The 21,087-nt window shown below is 38.3% G+C and overlaps 1 protein-coding gene across 5 annotated transcripts in view; it reads left to right on the plus strand.

Moving 5' to 3' along the window:
• The window catches only part of TMEM45A (transmembrane protein 45A), a 111,071-nt gene that overhangs the window by 27,198 nt on the left and 62,786 nt on the right, over nucleotides 1-21,087 (plus strand). The window contains exon 1 of one of the 5 annotated variants that reach the window (XM_074214331.1): nucleotides 2,082-2,257. The exons of the other annotated variants lie outside the window; for them this stretch is intronic. The gene's annotated coding sequence lies outside the window, so the exon portion shown is untranslated. Of the gene's footprint in view, nucleotides 1-2,081; nucleotides 2,258-21,087 lie in introns of those variants that run through there. 5 annotated transcript variants of the gene reach the window in all.

Consider the following 21,087-nt stretch of genomic DNA (forward strand, 5'->3'; position numbering starts at 1 on the left):
TCCCCTTCCCTTTCTTTGTCCCCCCTCCCCTTTTCCCCTTTTAATACTTGAAAGGTTAGATGTTTTATAAGTTAATTGAGTATGTGTAGGTTGACTTTAAGCCAAGTCTGATGAGAAGTAGATTCAGGTGTTTCTCATCTGCTCCCTTCTTCCCCTGTATTACCATAGGTTTTTTGGTACCTCTTAGTGTAATGAGATTTACCCCATTCACTCCCCTCCCTCCTCCAGTCTCTTTCCTGTCCCCCTTTATAAGGAGGTAGTGTTTTTTAGATCATTCTATCTAAGTCATAGAAAATTCTGAGTGTCTATTCCTTCTAATTCAGTATATTCTATCGAATAGAGTCAAAATTCCTGAAAGTTATTAGGGTCTTTCTCCCAAGTGGGGTTAAAACCAGTAACATCTCTTTAGATAGTAGTCTCATGGATAGATCATGAATGTCCATCATTTCTGGCTAGGTATACTCTCTGTTACAGTTACAATTCTCAAGATTCATGAGAATCTTTTTTCCCCCCATGCTGGGATATAGCCAGTTTCAACTTACTGGATTGCATTTTTTTTCCCCTTTTACCACCACCCTTTTTTTTTTTTAACCTTTTCATGTGTCTCTTGAACCTCCTGTTTGATGTCCAAATTTTCTGTTTAGCTCTGGTCTTTTCATCAGAAATTTTTGGAATTCTTCCATTTTGTTAAATGTCCATGTTTTTCCCTGGAAGAGAAGGCTCAGCTTTGCGGGAAAGTAGATTCTTGGCTGCATTCCAAGCTCCCTTGGTCTTCGAAATATCTCATTCTAGGCCCTTCGATCCCCTAATGTTGATGCAGCCAGGTCCTGCATGATCCTTACTGTGGCTCCTTGATATTTAAATTGTTTATTTCTGGCTGCTTGCAGGATTTTCTCTTTCAGCTGATAGTTCTGGAGTTTGGCCACAACATTCCTTGGTGTTTTCATTTTAGGATATTTTTTCTGGTGTGGATTGATGTACTCTTTCAAGAACTACTTTGCCCTCCGATTCCATGATATCAGGACAGTTTTCCATCACTAGATCCTGTAATATTAAGTCCAGGCTTTTTTTCTCTTCAATGTTTTCAGGAAGTCCTATAATTTTCAGGTTGCCTCTCCTCGATCTATTCTCGAGGTCAGTGGTTTTGTTGATGAGGTATTTTACATTTGCTTCTATTTTTTCTATTTTTTGATTTTGTTTAACTGACTCTTGATGTCTCATGGAGTCATTAGTTCCTGTAGACTCCATTCTTTTTTTGGGGGAGGAGTTTTCTTCATTAACCTTTGGTAACTCCTTTTTCAGTTGGTCAATTCTACTTTTTTGAAAGAGCTTTCCTTTTGAGCAATTGAGGTTTTGAGAGAATTAATTTCTTTTTGCATTTGCCCATTTGAAGATCTGAGAGATTTAGTCTCATTTTGTATTTGTCCAATTGTACTTTCTAAGGTTTTGTTTTCTTGTTGCAAGGTATTAATTGTCTCTCCCAAATTTTTAAGCTCCTTCCTTATTTCTTCAAGGAAGTCTTTTTGTGCTGATGACCAGATTGTATTCTCCTCAGAGGTTCTAGGTCTCTCTGAGTTAGGGTCTTTCCCTTCCAAGAATTTTTCTATGGATCCACCTTTCCGCTGACACTTCTTCATTTTGCTAAGACCTGAGTTGGTGGGGGTCTGGTTCACAGGGTCTTGGGATCACTAAGGGCTTTACTCACTGAGTGCAGTTCCTCTGGCTGGCCAGTAGGAGGTGCTGGTTGCTTTCTCTGGAGTGTCTGTGACCTTGGTTGAGGCCTTCTCCCTTTGCTTGAGGGAAGGAATTGGAGCTATTGAATTCTTTTGCCTTCAATCAATGGTGGGCTTTATCCTGGCCTGAGGTCATTCCTCAGCTGGGCTGGTTCTGCTCACACACCTGGGCCTGAGGCAGAAGTAGTTTGCATTTGTTTGTTAGGGAAGAAGTCTGAGTTGTAATGGGACTCAGACCAGAGGAGCCCAGGGATGGTGTCCGAAGCCTTCCTGTTCCAGAACTCTTCCCCCACCCCTGTCTGGGATCTCCCCAGGGACAGCTCCAACACCAGCGCCTCCGCTCCCCTGCTGACTCACACCCCCGTGGTCCAGCCCCATCCTGATCCAGCAAGTCCGGCTCTCGGGCCCTCAGACTCCTGGCTCCAATTCAGCTGCTAATCTGGCTGATCCGGGCCGATCCTCCCTCTGAGCCCAGACTCACCCTCCAAATTCGGCCAAAACTGCTGCGGGATACAAATCCTGAGGTAGATCTTCTTTCTCCTGGCTTTTCTTTCTGGGTTTTGTGGGTTGGATTTCTTTTAAGAGGTTTGTTTCATGTGATAGATGGGGAAAAGATCAGGAGACTTTAGAACTGTGCCGGTCTTCTCTCCACCATCTTGGCCGTCAATTCTGCTTTTTTAAGGAGTTTTTTCTCCCCTAGTAGATTTTGTTCCTTTTTTACTCTTCTTCTTCTTCCTTCTTCTTTTTCTTCTTCTTCTTCTTCCCTCCTCCCTCTTCCCTCCTCCCTCCTCCCCTCTCCCCCCCTCTCCTCCTTCCTCCTCATCCTCCTTTTTCTTCTTCACTCCATGACTTGACCAAGGTAGCTAAATAATTATTAAGCGTCTGAGCTGGGATTTTAACTCAGATCCTCCTGACTTCAGGACCAGTGCTCTATTCACTGTGCCATCTAGCTGCCCCTGTTCTGTTTTTTAAGGTGTTATTTCTTCCATGTTTGTCTCCTTTACCAAGGTGTAGACTCTTCCATATGATTTCCTGTATCATTCTAATATCGTTTCCCAATTTTTCCTCTACTTCTCTTATTTGATTTTCAAAATCTCTTTTGAATGCTTCCTGGTACTGAAACCAATTCACATTGTTCTTTGAGGCTTTGAATGTTGCAGTTTTGACTTTGTTGTCTTCTTCTAATCTTTCTTTCACCATAGTAACTTTCTATGGTCAGCATCTTTTTTGGTGTCGTTTGCTTGTTTTTCTTTCTTTTCTTTTCTTTTTTTCTTTTTTACAAGGCAGTGGGGTTAAATAACTTGCCTAAGGTCATACAGCTAGGTAATTATTATGTGTCTGAGGCCGGACTTTAACTCAGGTCCTCCTGACTCCTATGCTCTATCCACTGCCCCACCTAGCTACTCCCTGTTTGCTTATTTTTCAACCTTATTCATGACTTTTAACTTTATGTTAAATTTAGGTTCTTCTCCCAGGGTGGGGATGGGGCCCTCTATTCCAAGCTTAATGTTTTCTCTGCAGGTGTTTTCAGAGCTAGTTCTAGAGGTCTATATATTTTCAAGATGGTATGATCTAAAGAGAGGTGTGCTTACTACTCACCTAGTCTGTGCTCTGGTCTGTGGGAGACCATAAGCACTTTTTTCTGCTCTGGAATTGTGACTGGAGTCCTTACCCCACCGTAGATGCAAGCTCTGGAGGGTTAGTGCTCCTCCTCACCTGGGCCTGAGACCAAGAACTTTGTAGATAAGCAATGCATAGAGTCTTGCATTCAGTGCCAGCAAAGGAACCCTGTCATCTCCATCTACCACCAGTTCAGTTGCCCCCAAGGCCTGCTGCTGGCCTGCCAGGGCACTGCCTGGGCTTATAGGATCTGCTACTCTAGAATTGTATCTTTGTTTTTTGCAAGGCAGTGGGGTTAAGTGACTTGTCCAAAGTTTTACATCTAAGTAAGTGTTAAGTGTCTGAGGCTGCATTTGAACTCAGGTCCTACTGACTCCAGAGTTTTACTCTATTCATTGCTCCACCTAACTGCCTTTCCCTTTGAGGTAATATTTAAAGTTGTTGGAGAGTAATTTGGGAGATCTCTAGTGAGTCCCTGCTTCTTTTCTGCCACCTGAGTTCTACCTCATTCTGAGTTTTTGTGACCATTGCATGCCTGGCCCTTCTGTGACCAAGGGGGCTCATCTTCTGATGTCATATCTTAATACTGTTCATGATGTTTTTCTTTTTTCCAAGTCAATGGGATTAAGTGACTTACCCAAGGTCACACAGCTAAGTAACTATTAAATGTCTGAGGTCACATTTGAACTCAGGTTCTCTTGACTCCAGGATCAGTGCTCTATCCACTGCGCCACCTAAACTTCCCTCATGATGTTTTTCTTGGCAAAGATACTGGAGTGGTTTTCTATTTCCTTCTCTACTAGATAATTTTTGCTAAGAACTCTCCCCTACTACCTGTCTGTCTTGGGTAACCCCTGTGTGGCATAGCTCATAGTCTCCTTGAGCCTCACAAGCCCCTCTGCCATGACAAGGCAACAAGGAGGGGCAGTATATGCTGCTGGCATTCTCAGAGTGGAAAGAGGTTGATAAGCTTTGGAAGTTCTGTGGGCAACTCTTACTATCTCCCTGCATTATGGCTGAATTGTTCTACTTTCCTCTTGATCGTAGTTTTCCTTCTAGAATCCATGGTTCCTATTTTTCATCATGAATAATGGTGATGACCCGGCCTCATTATGTATCCCCAAAGACAGGCTTGACTGGTGATGATCTGGCTTGATAATATTGGTATAAGGATTTTTCCTGAGCTGGTGACCCTTATGATCGATCCTAGCATCTCAGTTTAGTATGCTCCTTTCTTTTGTCTGGTTGTCTTTTCTGTTCTTCTCTGAAAGGGCAATACTAAAGACTACTTCAGTCATTTCCTCTGCTGTCTTTATACCTTCATAGCTCTGCTAGAAGGTGTAAAATGTTATTTTAATCAATTAACATGTATTTTTTAAGTGGTTGCTCTGTGTGAGGTGTTATAAGTGCTTCACAAATGTTATGTCATCTGAACTTCCTAACAATCTTGGAAATAAGAGTTATTTTATTCCACTTTCACAGTTGAGAAAACTGAGGCAAACAGAGATTAAGTTATTTACCTAAGGAGATAGCAGTCCATAAATGTCAGGGGTTAGATTTGAACTCTGTTTTCCTGATTCCAGGCTCAGTATTCATTGTACCACTCCCCTATCTCCTGCTGGGAATATAAATACAATGAATAAAATAATCCTTTCTAGAAGAGAGTTTATATTCTAAGGGGGAATCCATACCTTTGTTAGGCAACCCATTCTCCTTTAACTGTGCTGCCTGAGGAAGTCTGCTAGCTCAGTACAATGGGTTTCTTGCTTCTTCTTAGGGCTCTTACCTTCAGTTATGATCATCTGTCCAGGGATAATAGTACAACCCCCTTCACTGTCTAACTATAGACAACATAATACCCTGAGACCCTGGAACTGATGGTACAAGTATCTGCCTAGACTGCCTTTGGAATTGCCCACAGGCATATACCCTCCTCTTATCCAGGGTCATCTCCAGTCATCTTGATTCATATCTGGCCTCTGTACCCAGATGACTCTAGAGTAGAAAGTGAGGCTGGGGACTTAGCACAGCACCCCTTCACTCAAATCCAATTCACTTGCTTGTTATGGCATCACCTCCCTGATGTCATGGTCTCCTTCAAGAACAAATAAAGACAACAACAATACTCCTTTGATAGCAGATCCACTGAAAATATTTTTTTTTCTTTAAAAAAATTTTCTTTGAAGTGTTTTCTTCATATTCAGAAGGAGCACTGGGAGACCTGAGTTCACCTCCTATCTTGGATACGTATTGGCTATAAGACTTTGAGTAAATCACTTAACCAGCACCAGCTTCAATTTCTTCATCTGCAAAATAGAATAATAATATCTGTAGCCTTTATTTCACTGGGCTGTTGTGAGAATCAAATAAACTAATGTTTGTTAAAGAACTTTTCAAATTATAAATAGTAACTTAACAGTAGTAACAATAATTAGTATTAATAATACTTTTTTTTGGGAGGAGGAATAGTGGTAATGTCACTGGTATACCAGTGAGGCAAATCTTTCAGTCAATATACTTGAATAAATAGCTGTGCTGCAATTTATGTAGGATTCTAAAGAATTCCTGGAGGAAGGGTGCTGACAAATGGATTGATTCGCTTGGGATATGTATAGTCTCTATGTGTAATAGGCACACTTGAGGTTACGCCTTCCTTACTCTCCTGGTTATTTTTCCGATATTGTTATTTCTTGTGATGGTTGATATTATTTCTCTGGGACTTCTTTCTCTGCTCCTAGCTGGTCAGATAGTTGTGCCTTTACTTCTCCCTATTCTAGGGAAATGAGGTCTGTGCATAGGAGGCCTGAGTCCCATGAGCCTGGTCTGGCTATCCCTGGGAAACAGGATTTCATGTAGCTTCTCTGTCTGAGCTCAGGGCCATCCTGTCTTGCTAAGGATTTCCTCTTGGACTCAGACCCAGTGACCCTATTGAATCAGGGGTCTGTGAACTTGGATAGGAAAACAATTAGTTCTTCAATATAATTGACTTCTTTTTAACCCCATGTATTTTATTCTCTGTTTTTAAAAACACTATTCTGAGGGGTCCATAGATTTTCTCAAACTGCTAAAGGGGTTCCATGATGTGCTCATGGATCTGCAAACAGAGCCTATGGTGGATCACTCTGTGGTGATTAGTTGTATTTCTCCCCTTTAGGGGACTGCCTTTAGCTTCATGAGATTAGGGGGTCACCTTCTTGGGAGAGATTGAAGATTTAGATTTAATAGGAACCTTTGAGTTTAATAGTCCACCCCCTTTTATAGATGAAGAAACTGAATCCTAATCAAACTTATTCAGGATTGAAGAAGTTGAAGTTCCCTGGAAGGGGAAAGTACAAGCACAAAGAATGAAACCATCCCTACTCACAATAACCTTATGTTCTAATAGCGGAGACATCAAGTACATATAAAAACACTTGAACCACATAAATATAAAACGAACAAATACAAATTTGTAAAAAAGTTAATGATACAGGTTAGTTGGGGGAGTTGGCATAAGTATTTGAGAAGGATTGGGAAAGACTTCATGAATACAGAAGAAGGTAGCATTTGAGCTGCATCTTAAATATTGGTTATTTTAAGTATGCCATTTCTTGCAACTCATAAAAGGACTGGTTTCCATCCCTGCTTCAGTCACAGGCTACATAACCTGTCTCATAGATGTGTACTATAGATTCAAGAGAGATGGTGAGAGAAAATGTATTTGTGTCAAGATGTATAGATCAGATAAAATCCACCATCCCTAATGGAAAAATCATACAAAAATGTTAAATCAAAGGATGGTAAATACTGATAAGTTGGAGGTAACATTCCAACCAAAAAGAGACTGGTTGAAGGACTGACTGAATCTTATGACAATAATTGCTAAGTACCTGTTGGATGAGTTGGGGTGGAGGTCATTAGTGGTGATTGCAGCCCCTAAGGGAGAGAGAAGTGAGTGGGAAGGTGAAAAGTAGTTTCTTTGGTGTTGTTGCAAAAGACTGATGTTGTTGTAATATGCTAATATGCTGGTCTTTCCAGATGATCTATCAAAATTTTCCAGAAGCAGCAGCTGCACTCATGCATGTCCTCAATGGCTAGGGACTAATTTATGGTGGATTTTGGCCAAAGTCATAGTTTGTGGTAATGATCAAGAGTATAGTTGAGTGTTGAGTTTCAGTAAGTACATTTCTTCTCCTAGTCTTGTGAACAGCAGTGACTATGAGAGATGCTATATGGGATCAAGTTTCATCTGGTGAATTTGGCACATTTGGGAGAAGTCTTAGCTTCTAGTTAGAGGACAAGATTTCTTCCCCTTTTCTTATACCCCTCTTGTTCTGGTTGTGTATTTTATTCCCATAGAAGTCAAGAAGAAGTGGAGATACAGATAGGGGAGGGGCAGCAGGAGAGTAATATGGTATGTAAGACATTCTGCAGTTCTTGAGTTGGTCCAGTGTTAGGAGGGGGCACAGGCCTCTCATGCCTGGATGCTGAGCCTCAAGGCTCTTTGCCCATTGCACTTTTAAAATGTCACACAATTCAGAATAAAACCTGAAATATTTAAGATGACTCTGGTTCTAAGTTGAAGTGGGAATCAAATCTGTCTTATTAATGGTTATTTTAATATAATGTTGATAATAGTAGTCACTGTGTCACGATGGTGACACCTTAGTAGGTGGCTTTTAATGGGAGAAGGGTGTGTACTTGCCTTCTTGCCTGAAATTATAATATATCCAATTACTCTCTGTTCTTGTCCAACACTGGTACAGAAATAATGGGGCAATAAAAAACAATAGTAAGGTGTCTGAGGGAAAAATAACATTGTAGGTATCCTCAAAGATTGAAGGAAGACTTTTGTCTCTGACCTTCCTGGACCCCATGCTCTGGAAATTCCAGGTTTGTTTTCTGAACTGGAGTAATTGTGAGGATAGATACTCAGATGAATATTCTTTTTATTTTGGCAAGGCAATGGGGTTAAGTGGCTTGCCCAAGGCCACACAGCTAGGTAATTATTAAGTGTCTGAGGTTAGATTTGAATTCAGGTACTCCTGACTCCAGGGCCAGTGCTCTATCCACTGTGCTACCTAGCTGCCCCTCAGATGAATATTCATGAGATGTAAGTGAAGTGAGCAGGTGGCTGAATTTGGAGTCAGAGGACAAATCTTGGTTCTGCCCCTAACTATCCTTGTTACCTTGCAGTCTTTCTAAACCTTAGTTTTCTCAACTGTCTGAGGATGATGAGTTGTCACTTTGAAAGTCCCTTGTGACCTTGGGCAAGTCAACCCCATTGCCTTGCAAAACCAACCAACAAAAACCAACAAACCAAAAACAAACCAATAAAAAATTCCCTTGCATCTTCAAATCTATGTTCCGAATTTTTTTTATTGATATCTTATGTCTTTATGTCATTTCCCTAAATATATACTTATTTCTCCTAAGAATTAAAGAAAAAGGCAGCTCAATATAACCAAATAATGTATCCACAGATTCAAACAGTTTATGTACTGTTCCATATCTATAGCAATTACTTTCTTGGAATATTGAATATTGTGCATTTTCTCTGACCTTCAAAGAAGGGAAGGAGGAATATCTTCTCCAGTCTTCTCTAGCACCAAGCTTACAGTTTGCAACATTTATTTTTATTCTTTTTGTTCTTTACTTATATTGTTGTGGTCACTGGATAGATTGTTTCATATTTATGTCTGTTTTTACTGTGCATTAATTCATATAAATCTTTTGCTTTTGAACTTGATGACCACTGACATTCCCTCCAATTCTACTATTCTATGATCTATATGTAGACATTGGGGAGCCATTGCCAGGGAAGTTTCAGGAAGAAGTGTGGTCAAGTTTAATCCCAATAACTTCTCACAGATATAAAAAATTTCATCAGACTAAGTCCTCAGAAAACCTAAGAGAAAAAAAAATGACAATGAGTCAGTTTCCTAGTCTGGTCAACAAAGGGAGACAGAGAAATTTGTGGATATTGGGGATGGGACTAGGTAGGAACAGTCACAACACAGAATATTCCAGCATAGTATGAAGAGTACACAAAGCCAAGAAATTTGAGACCTAGCATATAAGGGGCCTGAACTTGTATTTGAGAGGAAGATATGCCCCCTGGCAGCTTTGTCACTCATGACTCAGTTCCAGTCACAAATCCAGGGTCAGTTGAGGAGGGGATGTGCTAAGGGTGGTTTTTCAGAATGAGGATCTTAAAGCTGTGAGCAAAGAACAAGTTCAGAAGTGAGAAACAGCCATATGGCTTTGATTCTGGGAGCAAAGTGGAGAATCAGTTCTAGCCTCAGCACAGTCTGAAGTCTGCAGTGAAATAACAAGAGCCAAAGGAGAGACTGAAATTCTGTCACTCTAAACCAACAGAGCAGTCGTCTGAAACTTCAAATCAGGAGCAAACCCACAGGTGTATTGCTCAAAGCCAAACCCAGGCCAAAAACTTGCAGAGCCAAGAGTAGGAGGATGGTGATCAGATTTTTGCATCAGTTGGAGAGCACTAAGAATCTCTGTCCCCGAGAGCCAGGAAGAACATAATACAATTCTGCAATAAAGTAGCAGCAGGACCCAAGAGGGCCAAAACTTTATCCAGAAATTCCCTCCTTGTCCAAAGACAGAAAGTAGTCTGGAAGAACGAGTAAACAAACAAACAAAGAATCCAATCATGAAAATGATTATGGTGGCAAGGAAGCTTAAGACTCAAAGCTAGAATGACTCCAAAACATCTACAGACACGCTCAAAGGATCTTAGGGATAGATCAGACTGAGGACCCAGAGCTTCCAGGCCAAAGGAAAATACTGCCAGAAATCAGAAAAAAAGAATTTAATACAAGGAGCTAGAGTCAGAATCGTTCATGATTTAGCAGCCACCCATAGAAAGGAGATGAAAGCTTGGATCACAGTATTTCAGAAGGCAAAATATATAGATTTACAGTCGATAATAGCTTACCCAGGAAAAACTGAGTATAATCTTACTAGGAAAAAGGAGTTTTGAATGAAACAGAAGACTTGTTAACATTCCTGATGAAATGACCAGAGTTTCATAGAAAATTTGAATTACAAACACAAGAAACATGAGAAACATAAAAAAGTAAGCATGAGTAAACAATCATAGTGGACTAAACAAGGATGAACTGTTTACATTCTAATATGGAAAGATGATACATGTGCCCTCTCAGAACCCTATAATCATCAGGGTTGATAGGAGTCTGGGAGTGGTTTTATTATGTTTTGATGATCTTTAAAGAAGGATGCAAAGGGAAGGGAAGAACATACTGGGGGAGGAGGGAGAAAGGTTAAGAAAAGATGGGGAAAATTATCTTATATAATTATAGTGAACTAATAGAAGGAGGAAGAGTTGGGGAGAGCAGGCAGTCCTTGAGCCCTACCTTTATTTTAATTGGCCAAAGGAAGGCACACTACATACAACTGGGTACAGAAATACATTTCATTCAACAGGGAAACAGGATTGAATGGGGAAGGTTGAGGAGAATAAGAGGGAAGATAGGTTAAAGGAGAGATTAGTCCTAAGCCAAAAAAATTCTAATGATATACAAAATATTTATAGCACATATTTTTGAGAGGCTGCCCATCAATTGGAGAATGATTGAATAACATAAGACAGCATTAGAATACAAGTGTGTTTTCAGAATTGATGAAGGGGATATTTTTAGAGCAGTGATTCTCAAGCATTTTAGTCTAATGACCTTTTGATATTCTTAAAAATTATCAAGGACCTTTCTCCTCTGAGAGTTTTCGTTTTTGTGTTTTGGGTCTAGTGATATTTACCATATCAGAAATTTAAAAGTATTTGTCTTATTATGAAATGGTTTTGATTCTGCAGATACCCTTAAAAGGTTTTGAGGATCCCCAGGGGTTTCTGGACCATACTACTGTTTTATAGAAACTTGGGAAAATTTCTATGTGCCACTGCAGAATGAAGTGAATAGAACCAGTAGAACAATTTATATGATAACAACAATATTGTAAATAGACAACTTTAAAAGGCTTAGCAACTCTGATCAACACAACCATCCAACCACAATTCTAGAAGGTTCATTATGAAACATGATACCCATTTCAATTTAGAGGGGTGGGCCTTTCATTGACATATATATGTCAATATATAAATATGCTTATAAATATACATATTTGTGTATGTATATATATATATATATATATTATTGGACATGACCAATGCAACAATTTACTTGACTATACATGCTTGTAGCATGTTAGGGACTGTTGTGTATGGGAGCACTATAAATTATCTTCACCTGGTGTCCTTGAGCACCAGAGTCTTATCTTACTAAGTGCTACAGGAGTAGGAATGGATTAGAGACTGGGGAGGTATTTAAGCACTGGTATTTGGTTCAATAAATGGAGACCTTGGAGACCTTGGTATATAGGGAGAAATTTGTCTTCCTTGTCTCCTGCCCCTCCAATGATCTCCTGGGGGAGATTGAGGGAGTCCAGAAAGGGACTCAGCATCCAAACTGGGACTCAACAGTAATTGGTCGGGGGAAGTAGCAGAGAAAAATGGTGTGTTTTTGTTGATTGAAAAAAATTTAATAAAATAAGGAGGAAGTGGGGAGGAAGTAAGGGAGGATGAGAGAATAGGGAGAGAGAAGAGGGGGAGAGAAAGAGTGTTTACAAGTCAGAGCTGTGCTTAAGAAAGATTAATCTCAGGATTAATAAGGGCCTTGTGACTCTGGGCAAGTGACTTATTAACCTCTCAATGGTTAGGCAATTCTAAGACTTGAAGATATAGAGTTTTCTTATCTGAGAGTTCCCTGGACTAATGAAATCAGAGATCTCCTGCTAGTTATATATTTTTGAATGAAATAATATATAGGATGCATAAAATAGGATGAGAGAAGTACCTGGAGGTAGATAGTACCTGGAGGAGCAGGCTGTCTCTACTATTTTCTCCTGCCTGGTACAACAACCTGCTCCTCTTTCTTTCTTTCTTTCTTTCTTTCTTTCTTTCTTTCTTTCTTTCTTTCTTTCTTTCTTTCTTTCTTTCTTTCTTTCTTTCTTTCTTTCTTTCTTTCTTTCTTTCTTTCTTTCTTTCTTTCTTTCTTTCTTTCTTTCTTTCTTCCTTCCTTTCTTTCTTTCTTCCTTCCTTCCTTCCTTTCTCTCTCTCTCTCTCTCTCTCTCTCTCTCTCTCTCTCTCTCTCTCTCTTTCTCTCTCTCTCCCTCCCTCCCTCCCTTCCTTCCTTTCTTTCTTTTCTTCTTTTTTGCAAGGCAATGGGATTAAGTGATTTGCCCAAGGTCACACAACTAGGTAATTATTTTTTAAGTGTTTGAGGCAGTATTTGAACTCAGGTCTTCTGACTTTGCTCCCCTTTCTTAATATTCTATGCCTAGCAACTTCAGTTCAGTAATTGGCACCTCTTTCTGTTTTATCATAAGTGGAATACTTCTAGATAAGAGTTCTTAAACATTTTGTTTTGTGACGAATGAAAATCCCAAGAGGCAAAATTTCCAGTTAATTAATAATCAATTTATTGATTAGACTAGCCACTAATAAATAAGTTGAAGGTTGGTCATTTCTCTCAGTAACCAAAGATGTCAAGGGAGACTCTGGTAGACCTTCTGAAAGGGAACTTTCCTGATGAGTGAAATTCAGCACTGATTGGTGGGCATTTTATGAAGAGATGGGCTAAAAGTCTTCAGTTCTTCCTACTGAAGATGTGACTTGACCATAAGATTCAGCAGCCTCAATGAGTCTAGACAAGGAAGCCATTTCCATCCAGACTTCTCTGGCTTGTTTTCTCCTTCAGGAACTGGGTTGCTCTAAATTATAATGGACAGGGACTTCCTTCCCCAGGCAAAGATTCACTCAGACTGAATTCTGCTTAAGCTCTAATCAGAATTAGAATTTGTCCTTCATTTTTCAAGATGATCACAACATCATGCTATGACCTACATCTGAATTGGACTTGAGTGAGAGGGTGCTGTGCTAAGTCACTGACCTCACTTTCTCCTCCAGAGCCATATTGGTCCTGTGGCCAGATATGAATCAGGATGACTGAATATGGCCCTGGATGTGAGGCAATCAGAGTTTAGTGAATTACCCAAGGTCACACAGCTAGTAAGAGTCAAATGCTCTATCTACTGCACCACCTACCTGCCTGGTGAGGTCCTGCCCAACCTAGTTAGTTATTATGTGACTTGGGACTAATAATGTCATTATTTAGCTGTGCTCTTCGGAGCTTAAATTTTAACAGAAATGAAAGGAAAAGGGTGCATCACAATTAATAAGTAGTAATTTATATAATATTATAATTAATATTACATCAATAACTAACATAATAGTATAATAATTTCTTTCAGTTTGTTGGTTTGTCTGTTTATGTGTTATGGGCCCCATTGTCAGCCTGGAGAAGCCCTTTGCAGAATAATATTATTGAAGTAAATGTTAAATTTCAATCAGAGGTTAATGAAAATATATAACTTTCTTCCTATTCCCAGCCCCTTTTAATCTTCTTCACTGAGTTATTCTAGTCCCTAGAGAGAGATATGTATCTTTCCATTCATTGAACTTCAGAATATAAAGAAGCTTAGTTCCTTGGAAATGACAAGTCCAGAGAATGACTCTTAAAGATCCATTAAGCACTTCCCTCTCTTGCTTTGGTCTGCAGATCATCTCACTCAAAGACCTAAATGGCATCCCTGGCTGTATCCCTGTACTTCTGTACTCTGCTTTAGGAATGACAAGATGCTGCCTTAGATTTTTTTTTTTTGAGGAAAAGGTGCTACTCTAGTTATATTATTCCCTTGCTGCTTCTGTTTGCCCCTCTCTGGCTGTCTATTGCTGGCTATCCCCATCTCTTCCCTTAAACCTCGGGTTTTCTTTTGTATGAATTAAAGTGTGTCTAATAAAGGCTTTTTTTCTTTTAACCAGACTAATTCTTCTTTTAAGTTCCCTTTAAAACTTCAAGGAAACTTTAATGGACTGAAGGAGAAGGCTATGACAGGGATCCAGAGGAGAGGTAGAAGGCTTATACTGGCATAGCAGTAATGAGAATGGAAAAGAAAATATGGGATCCACAGTGATCACTGCCCAGATCAGCCCATAGGTCTTATTTGAAGCAGCAAAGTGGATGGGACTGCTCCTTTTACTTTCTATGAATATCTCTCACTTTTCTTGTTGCCCTTTCTAACTTTGGAATCTATTGTGTGACATGGTAGACACTGGCATGGGACCTCCCAATCTGTGCCTGTGTCAAAGAAGGTGCTGTGCTCTATGAGCAGAGGAGAATCACAGAAACTTAAAATAAATCTGAGACGCAAAAATTTAGACATCTCTACTCCAAATGTCCATATGAACTATTTCATGTATCTGCCCTGTGGTAGATAAGCCTTCTAAACTCATTTTGATCCAATCAACTACCATTGGAGATACTGTTCCTTGACCCTGACATAGGTCAACAACAAACCAACCAGGCTATCCTTTAATAATGACTTTCCATCTTTGCTGTTCTCTGAGGCCTGGGAACAATGTCATAGAATGTTAAGTAAGCTACAAGATGAAATGGCCTTTGGAGATCTACAAGATGAAATGGCCTTTTAGTTTCAAGAAACTCACTGTCTCATAAGGCAGCCCATTCTCTTTCTAGATAGTTCTTTTGGTCATACTTTTTTATTATACTGAACTAAAATCTGTTTCTCTGGAACTTAATTGATTCTTCTCTGGGGGAAGAAAAAAAATATAATCAGATAAGCTTCAAAAGTCTGAAAACTGCAATCAGCATTTAATCCAATGCTTGATACATTGTGCTTAACAAATATCTTTTCATTCATATAGGATTTTCCCCTTAAGTTGTTTCTTTTTCAGTTCCTTTAAAAAAAAGTTTTGTTTGGCATGATTTTGAAACTTTTCCTATCTTGGTCATGTTATTCTTAGTATATTTTGCTTTCTCAATGACTCTTCTTAAAATGAACATACTGTTACAGTAGAACCAAATCTCATAATTCATATGTGGTCCATCTAGCACAGGCAACAGTGAGTCAGTTGTATAGCCATGTGCAAAAGCACATTCCTGTGGGGGAGTTATGACATAGCTCCACTGTCCTTATTTGTTCTCATCAGTCCATTACACTCACAGTTCATTCCCTCCCAGAAGGTTAGTGTGGAATCTGGCAAGTGTTTAAATAAACGCTTTCTTTATGAGACTCAGGACCAATACGTGACCTATCCTGCTATGGTTGGCTTCAGTTAGTGCATTGGGGGGCTCCCCTGAAGTGTGTTGGATGGAACTTGCAGAATGTTTGGATATCCTGTTTCTGGCACACCAGCCAATCCTAGCTCTATTTTTGCCATAGTTTGTTATAAATGATCTTCCTGTCAAAAGAAGAATCTTCACTCTTTTTAGGTCTTACAGATGAGAGAAATAATTATTTTTCTCTTACCAATTATTGAATTAGGACTAGGATTTTTCAGAGGCCTGTAAGTTGTTCAGGCTCCGAAGGATATTGCTGATAATGAAACTGGATTAACTTTGTCCTCAATCTTGTTCAGATCTTACCCATCTTTATAAGGGATTTAATCTAAGATGGGAAAGTTGATTATACTCTACACTGTATGGAAGGGGATAAATTCCTTGATTATATTGCCCAAGACTGAGCAATTTAGAAATAAATGACATAATCGAAGTTACATTTTCCCCAGTCCCTCATTAGAAAAGATTCACCTCTCATTGTAATATACATTTTCTCTCATTAATTGTTTATCAATCAGAATTGAGTGCCAAGGGCATATAAACTGTGAGCTCATTGATTCATTCCTCTTTGTTGTTTGACAGTCAATGACTCATTTTATTGGTAATATGCTACCATTATTAATAAAATGATTAAATACCCAGAAATTACATCTCTTGAATTTTTTAAACATTACAAAGAGAGTCATTACCATGACCAGTACTGTATAAGCACATTGATGAGTGCAAAAGACCAAGGATAAGTTTAGAGGGGAAAAACCCCTTTTTTGCCTTCCTTTTCAGGGTTCTATGTACTTCCTATGCTTTGGCTCAATGATCTGGGTGACTCTTGATATTAGAGAATTCACTAGGCTTGCATATATTCCCATCATTTTGTTGTGCAATGGATAGAATGAAGGATTTAGTATCAGAAAGATCTGGTTTCATATTTTGCTTCTGAGTCTTGCTTGACTACTTGGACAACTAGACAAGTTGCTTAACCAACATCAACTTTAGTTTCCTCATATGTGAATTGGGGTTAGTGGTATCTATAAGTAACTAGTTGAAAGGGTTATTATAAGGGTCAGATGTACATCAAGTGCCTCACAAACTTCAGAAAGCTATAAAATATCACTTTTTGATAAAATGTTAGTGTGACAATGACTAGAGAGCCAGCCTAAGATTCTGGAAGATGTGGATTCAGATTCTGTCTTTTGATATAATGTTCTAGGAAACTCTGTAAGACTCAACTGGTGTGAAAATTCTGACTTGTATTGGTTGTAGGAGTCTACTTACTCCAAAATTCCCTAAATGAAATCACAGGCTTATTTCCTCTCCCTCTCCTTATGATAGGATTCAATGAAATCAAACCCTGGACTCACATAATTTGAATGAATGAATTCACATAATTATTATTCTATTCTATACAAATTATTCTATGGTCCTGATTAAGCAGCAGCAATGACAGTGATCAAATTTGGGGATACATTGAATTAACTTTTGGAATTTCCTTAAGATATTGCTAGTGTCAATAAAGAAGTAAATATTTTGACCCTTGTATACTTAGATCCAAGTATGGGTAAATTGGTTGGAATTAATTCTAATCTATTTAGGATATTAGTAAAAGAAGAAGGAGGGAAGAGTAGGAAAATTGCTATTCCAGTTCTTATCATGGATGAACCATCATCTATACAAGCAAAATAGTTCTATCCATTGAGGCTGAAGACTTAATGAAAACAGTCCAAGTAGCCCCAGGAATTTGGGGATTTGTTTTTATTTTTTTGAAAACTACAAAATTTAAAAGATTATCATAGCTCTAAAATAAATACAGAGTAATGATGAACTACGAATTACATGAAATCATTTGAATATGTGAATGATGAGTCAAGAATGTCTCATTTGACAGATGTTCAATTTTAACTACAAAGGGACGTCCATTTACCTGATCATGGTTTCAAGAGATTAAGCAAGGGAACAATCTTATAGGGGTATCCCACATGAAGAAACTTATAGGACTTTTAGGGGAAAATGGACTTGGGGACCAATCCATAAACCTGGAAAAATAAATTTCACTCTAACTGAAAATCTTACAGCATTCCCTAGAGTACAATGAGGGTTAATGACTTGTCCAGGGCCACATGCTGCCAGTATGTGTCAACAAGCAGAATTTGATATAAGGGAAAGAAAGGCATGACCTGAAACATAAGTATCACCATTAGAAGGAAACTAGACAGTCAGATGGTCTTTCCATTATAGTTGTGGAGGAGATATCCACATACAGGACACATGCACCCAGCAAAAAGAATATAATTTTGGTTGTACAGCAGTTGAGGATACTAGAAATAACTTAAGGAAAAGGACATAGAATCAGATTTGCTGGATTTTGTACAGGGATAATTGTAGATTGGTATGCCTGTCCTACATGATAGAGCACAAGTTCTAGTTGTGCTTCAGTCATACTATGAGAAATAGTTGAAGAAAGTACATCCAACTTCTTGAAGGTTCTGACCTTAGAGGACTGAATGGCAAAAACAAAACAAAACAAAACAAAAACTATCCCTACCTGGGTATACATTAAATTAACTCTTAGAATTCCCTAAATGTATTGATAGTGTCAACAAGGAAATAAATATTTTGGCCTGTGTATGCTTAGATCCAGGTAAATTGATTGTAAGAAATTCTAATCTGTTTAGGATATTATCAAAATATTGTAAACATTATGCTAAGATGGAGTTCCTATTTCCATGACCATCCATTCAACTTGGGCGGAAGCATACAGGAGGAGAGAGTCAAATTGTTACCTTGAATAGCCTAAGAGTCCTGGACTTTCAGTTTCTTTTTTTAAAAAAAATTTAAATTTTAAAATAATTCGTTTTTTTCTTCCCATTTACATGAAAAAAATTTTAAACATTTAAAAAAAGTTTTGAGTTCTAAATTTTATCTCTCCTTTCTCTCTGCCTTCTCTGAGATGGTAAGCCATCTGATATAGGTTATCCATGTGCAATCATGTAAAACATTTCCACATTAGTCATTTTATACAAGAAGACTTGACCAAAAAAAGAAGAAAATGAAAAATATTGTGATTTAATTTATATTCAGATTCTTGTATTATTATATTGCAGAAAATATCCAAGTCATTCAGTTCATCATACAATATTGCTGCTACTATGTAAGTTTTCCTGGTTCTGCTCACTTCACTTTATATCAATTCATGTAAGGTTTTTCCTGAGAGCAACCTACTAATCATTTCTTATAGCACAGTAATATTTCATTTACAATCATATACCACAGCTTGTTTAGCCATTCTTCAATTGATGGGTATCCTCTCAATTTCCAATTCTTAGCCACCACGAAAAGAGCCGCTATAAATATATGTATATAAATAGGTTCTTGTTCTTTTTTTTTTTTGGCAAGGCAATGGGGTCAAGTGACTTGCCCAAGGTCACACAGCTAAGTATTAAATGTCTGAGGATGGTTTTGAACTCAGGTCCTCCTGCCTCCAGGGCCAGTGCCTATCCACTATGGCAACACCTAGCTGCCCACTGCACCACCTAGCTGCCTTTTTCCTTTTTTTAATGAAGTCTTTGGCATATAGATCTAGCAGTAGTATTGCTGGATCAAAGGGCATGCACAGTTTTATACCCCTTTGGGCAATTTCCTCACATCTCCAATATTTATCATTTTTCTTTTTTTCCATTATAACCAATCAGGTAGATGTGAGGTAGTAATTTGGAGTTGTTTTAATTTGAATAAATAGTACTTTAGAGCATTTTTTCATATGACTAGAGTTATCTTTTTTTGGAGGGGTGACAGGGCAATGGGTTTAAGTGACTTGGCCAAGGTTACACAGCTAAGTAATTATTAAGTGTCTGAGGTCATATTTGAACTCAGATCCTTCTGACTACAGGGCCAGTGCTCTATCCATGGTGCCACCTAGTTGTCCCTAAAGTTAGCTTTAATTTTTTCATCTGAAAATATCCTTTGACCATTTATCAATTGGGGAATGACTTGTATTCTTATTAATTTGACTTAGTTCTCTATTTGAAAAATAAGGCCTTTATTTGAAATTCTGACTATAAAAATTGTTTCCCAATTTTCTGCTTTCCTTCTAGTCTTGGTTACATTGGTTTTGTTTCTGCAAACACTTTTTAATTTAATGTAATAAAATTATACATTTTGTATTTTGTAATGTTCTCTATCTCTTATTTGATCATAAATTCTTCCCTTCTCCATAGATCTAACAGATATAGTATTCCTTGTTTTCCTAATTTGCTTATGGTATCACCTTTTATATCTAAATCACATACCCATTTTAATCTTATCTTGGTATGTAGTGTGAGATGTCGGTCTAGTTCCTGCATTCTGTCTTTCAGTTTTCCCAGCAGTTTTTGTCAAATAATGAGTTCTTTGATCAGAAACTGGAGTCTTTGGGTTTATCAAACAGTGGATTACTAGTCATTTATTACTGTTTTTTGTGTATCTAATCTATTCCACTGATCTACTACCTTATTTCTTAGCCAATATCAAATAGTTTTGCTGATTGCTTCTTTTTAGATATAGTTTTAGATTTGGTATGGATAGAATTTTTAAATAATTTTTAAAATATTCTTGACCTTATTCTTCCACATGAATTTTGTTATTATTTTTTCTAGCTCTAAAATTGACTTTTTTGGGAGTTTGATTGATATGACACTGAAAAAATAGATTAATTTCAATAGAATTGTCATTTTTATTATATTACTTTAGCATACTCATGAGCAATTGACATTTTTTGGAATTGTTTGGATCTGACTTTCATTATTTTTCAAGCTGAACTCTTCTCTTGAGTACTGACCCAAACTTCTTTAGCTGGGAGCCAGGGGTCTAAGTCTCTGATTTTCTGTGCCAGGGCCTCCAGGGCTCTCAGCTTGTCCACAGTGTAGGTTGAGGGCTCACATCTGGTCTCTGTTGCTGATCTATTCTGTGGCTAAGAACTTTTCCCTGGTCTGGTCTGGGCTTCCCTTTTACCCAAGTGAGACAGACTTTTCTTGAAGTCCTTCTAAGTTATCTTATCTTTTTGAGGGTTCTGTTGCTCTAGAATTCATTTAGAAGTTTGATTTAATCTTCTTTCCAAGAAAAACTGAGGATAGCTCATGCAACTTCCCGTCTTCTCTCTGCCCCACCCCCAAACAGATATTTCAAATGAAGATGACTTTGCTTATTGTACCTCAAGAAATAAAAACAGTGCTAGGTCACCTAGGTCCTTCATAAACCCAGACTTAAGAAGCCAGGACTATAGCTCATATGAGGATCCATTAGTCCCATCATCTAGTACATACATGAAAGATAGGTGAACGGGTCACTAAAAAAACCAAAGGCATCTGATGGATGACTGGCCTAAAGTTACGATATCCCAGGGGAAACTGAAAATCACAGTTACTCATATTACTGCATGTGGCTCTTTTATTCCTTCTCTTTCTTGTACATTCATTTGGTTTGGATAAGCATCAGGTATGTGTTGTATAATTTGTTAACTCTGCTTAATTTTCTCTTAGGAGATTGAT

The sequence above is a fragment of the Macrotis lagotis genome, chromosome 1 (assembly GCF_037893015.1).
Source record: "Macrotis lagotis isolate mMagLag1 chromosome 1, bilby.v1.9.chrom.fasta, whole genome shotgun sequence".
Classification (NCBI taxonomy): Eukaryota; Metazoa; Chordata; class Mammalia; order Peramelemorphia; family Peramelidae; genus Macrotis; species Macrotis lagotis.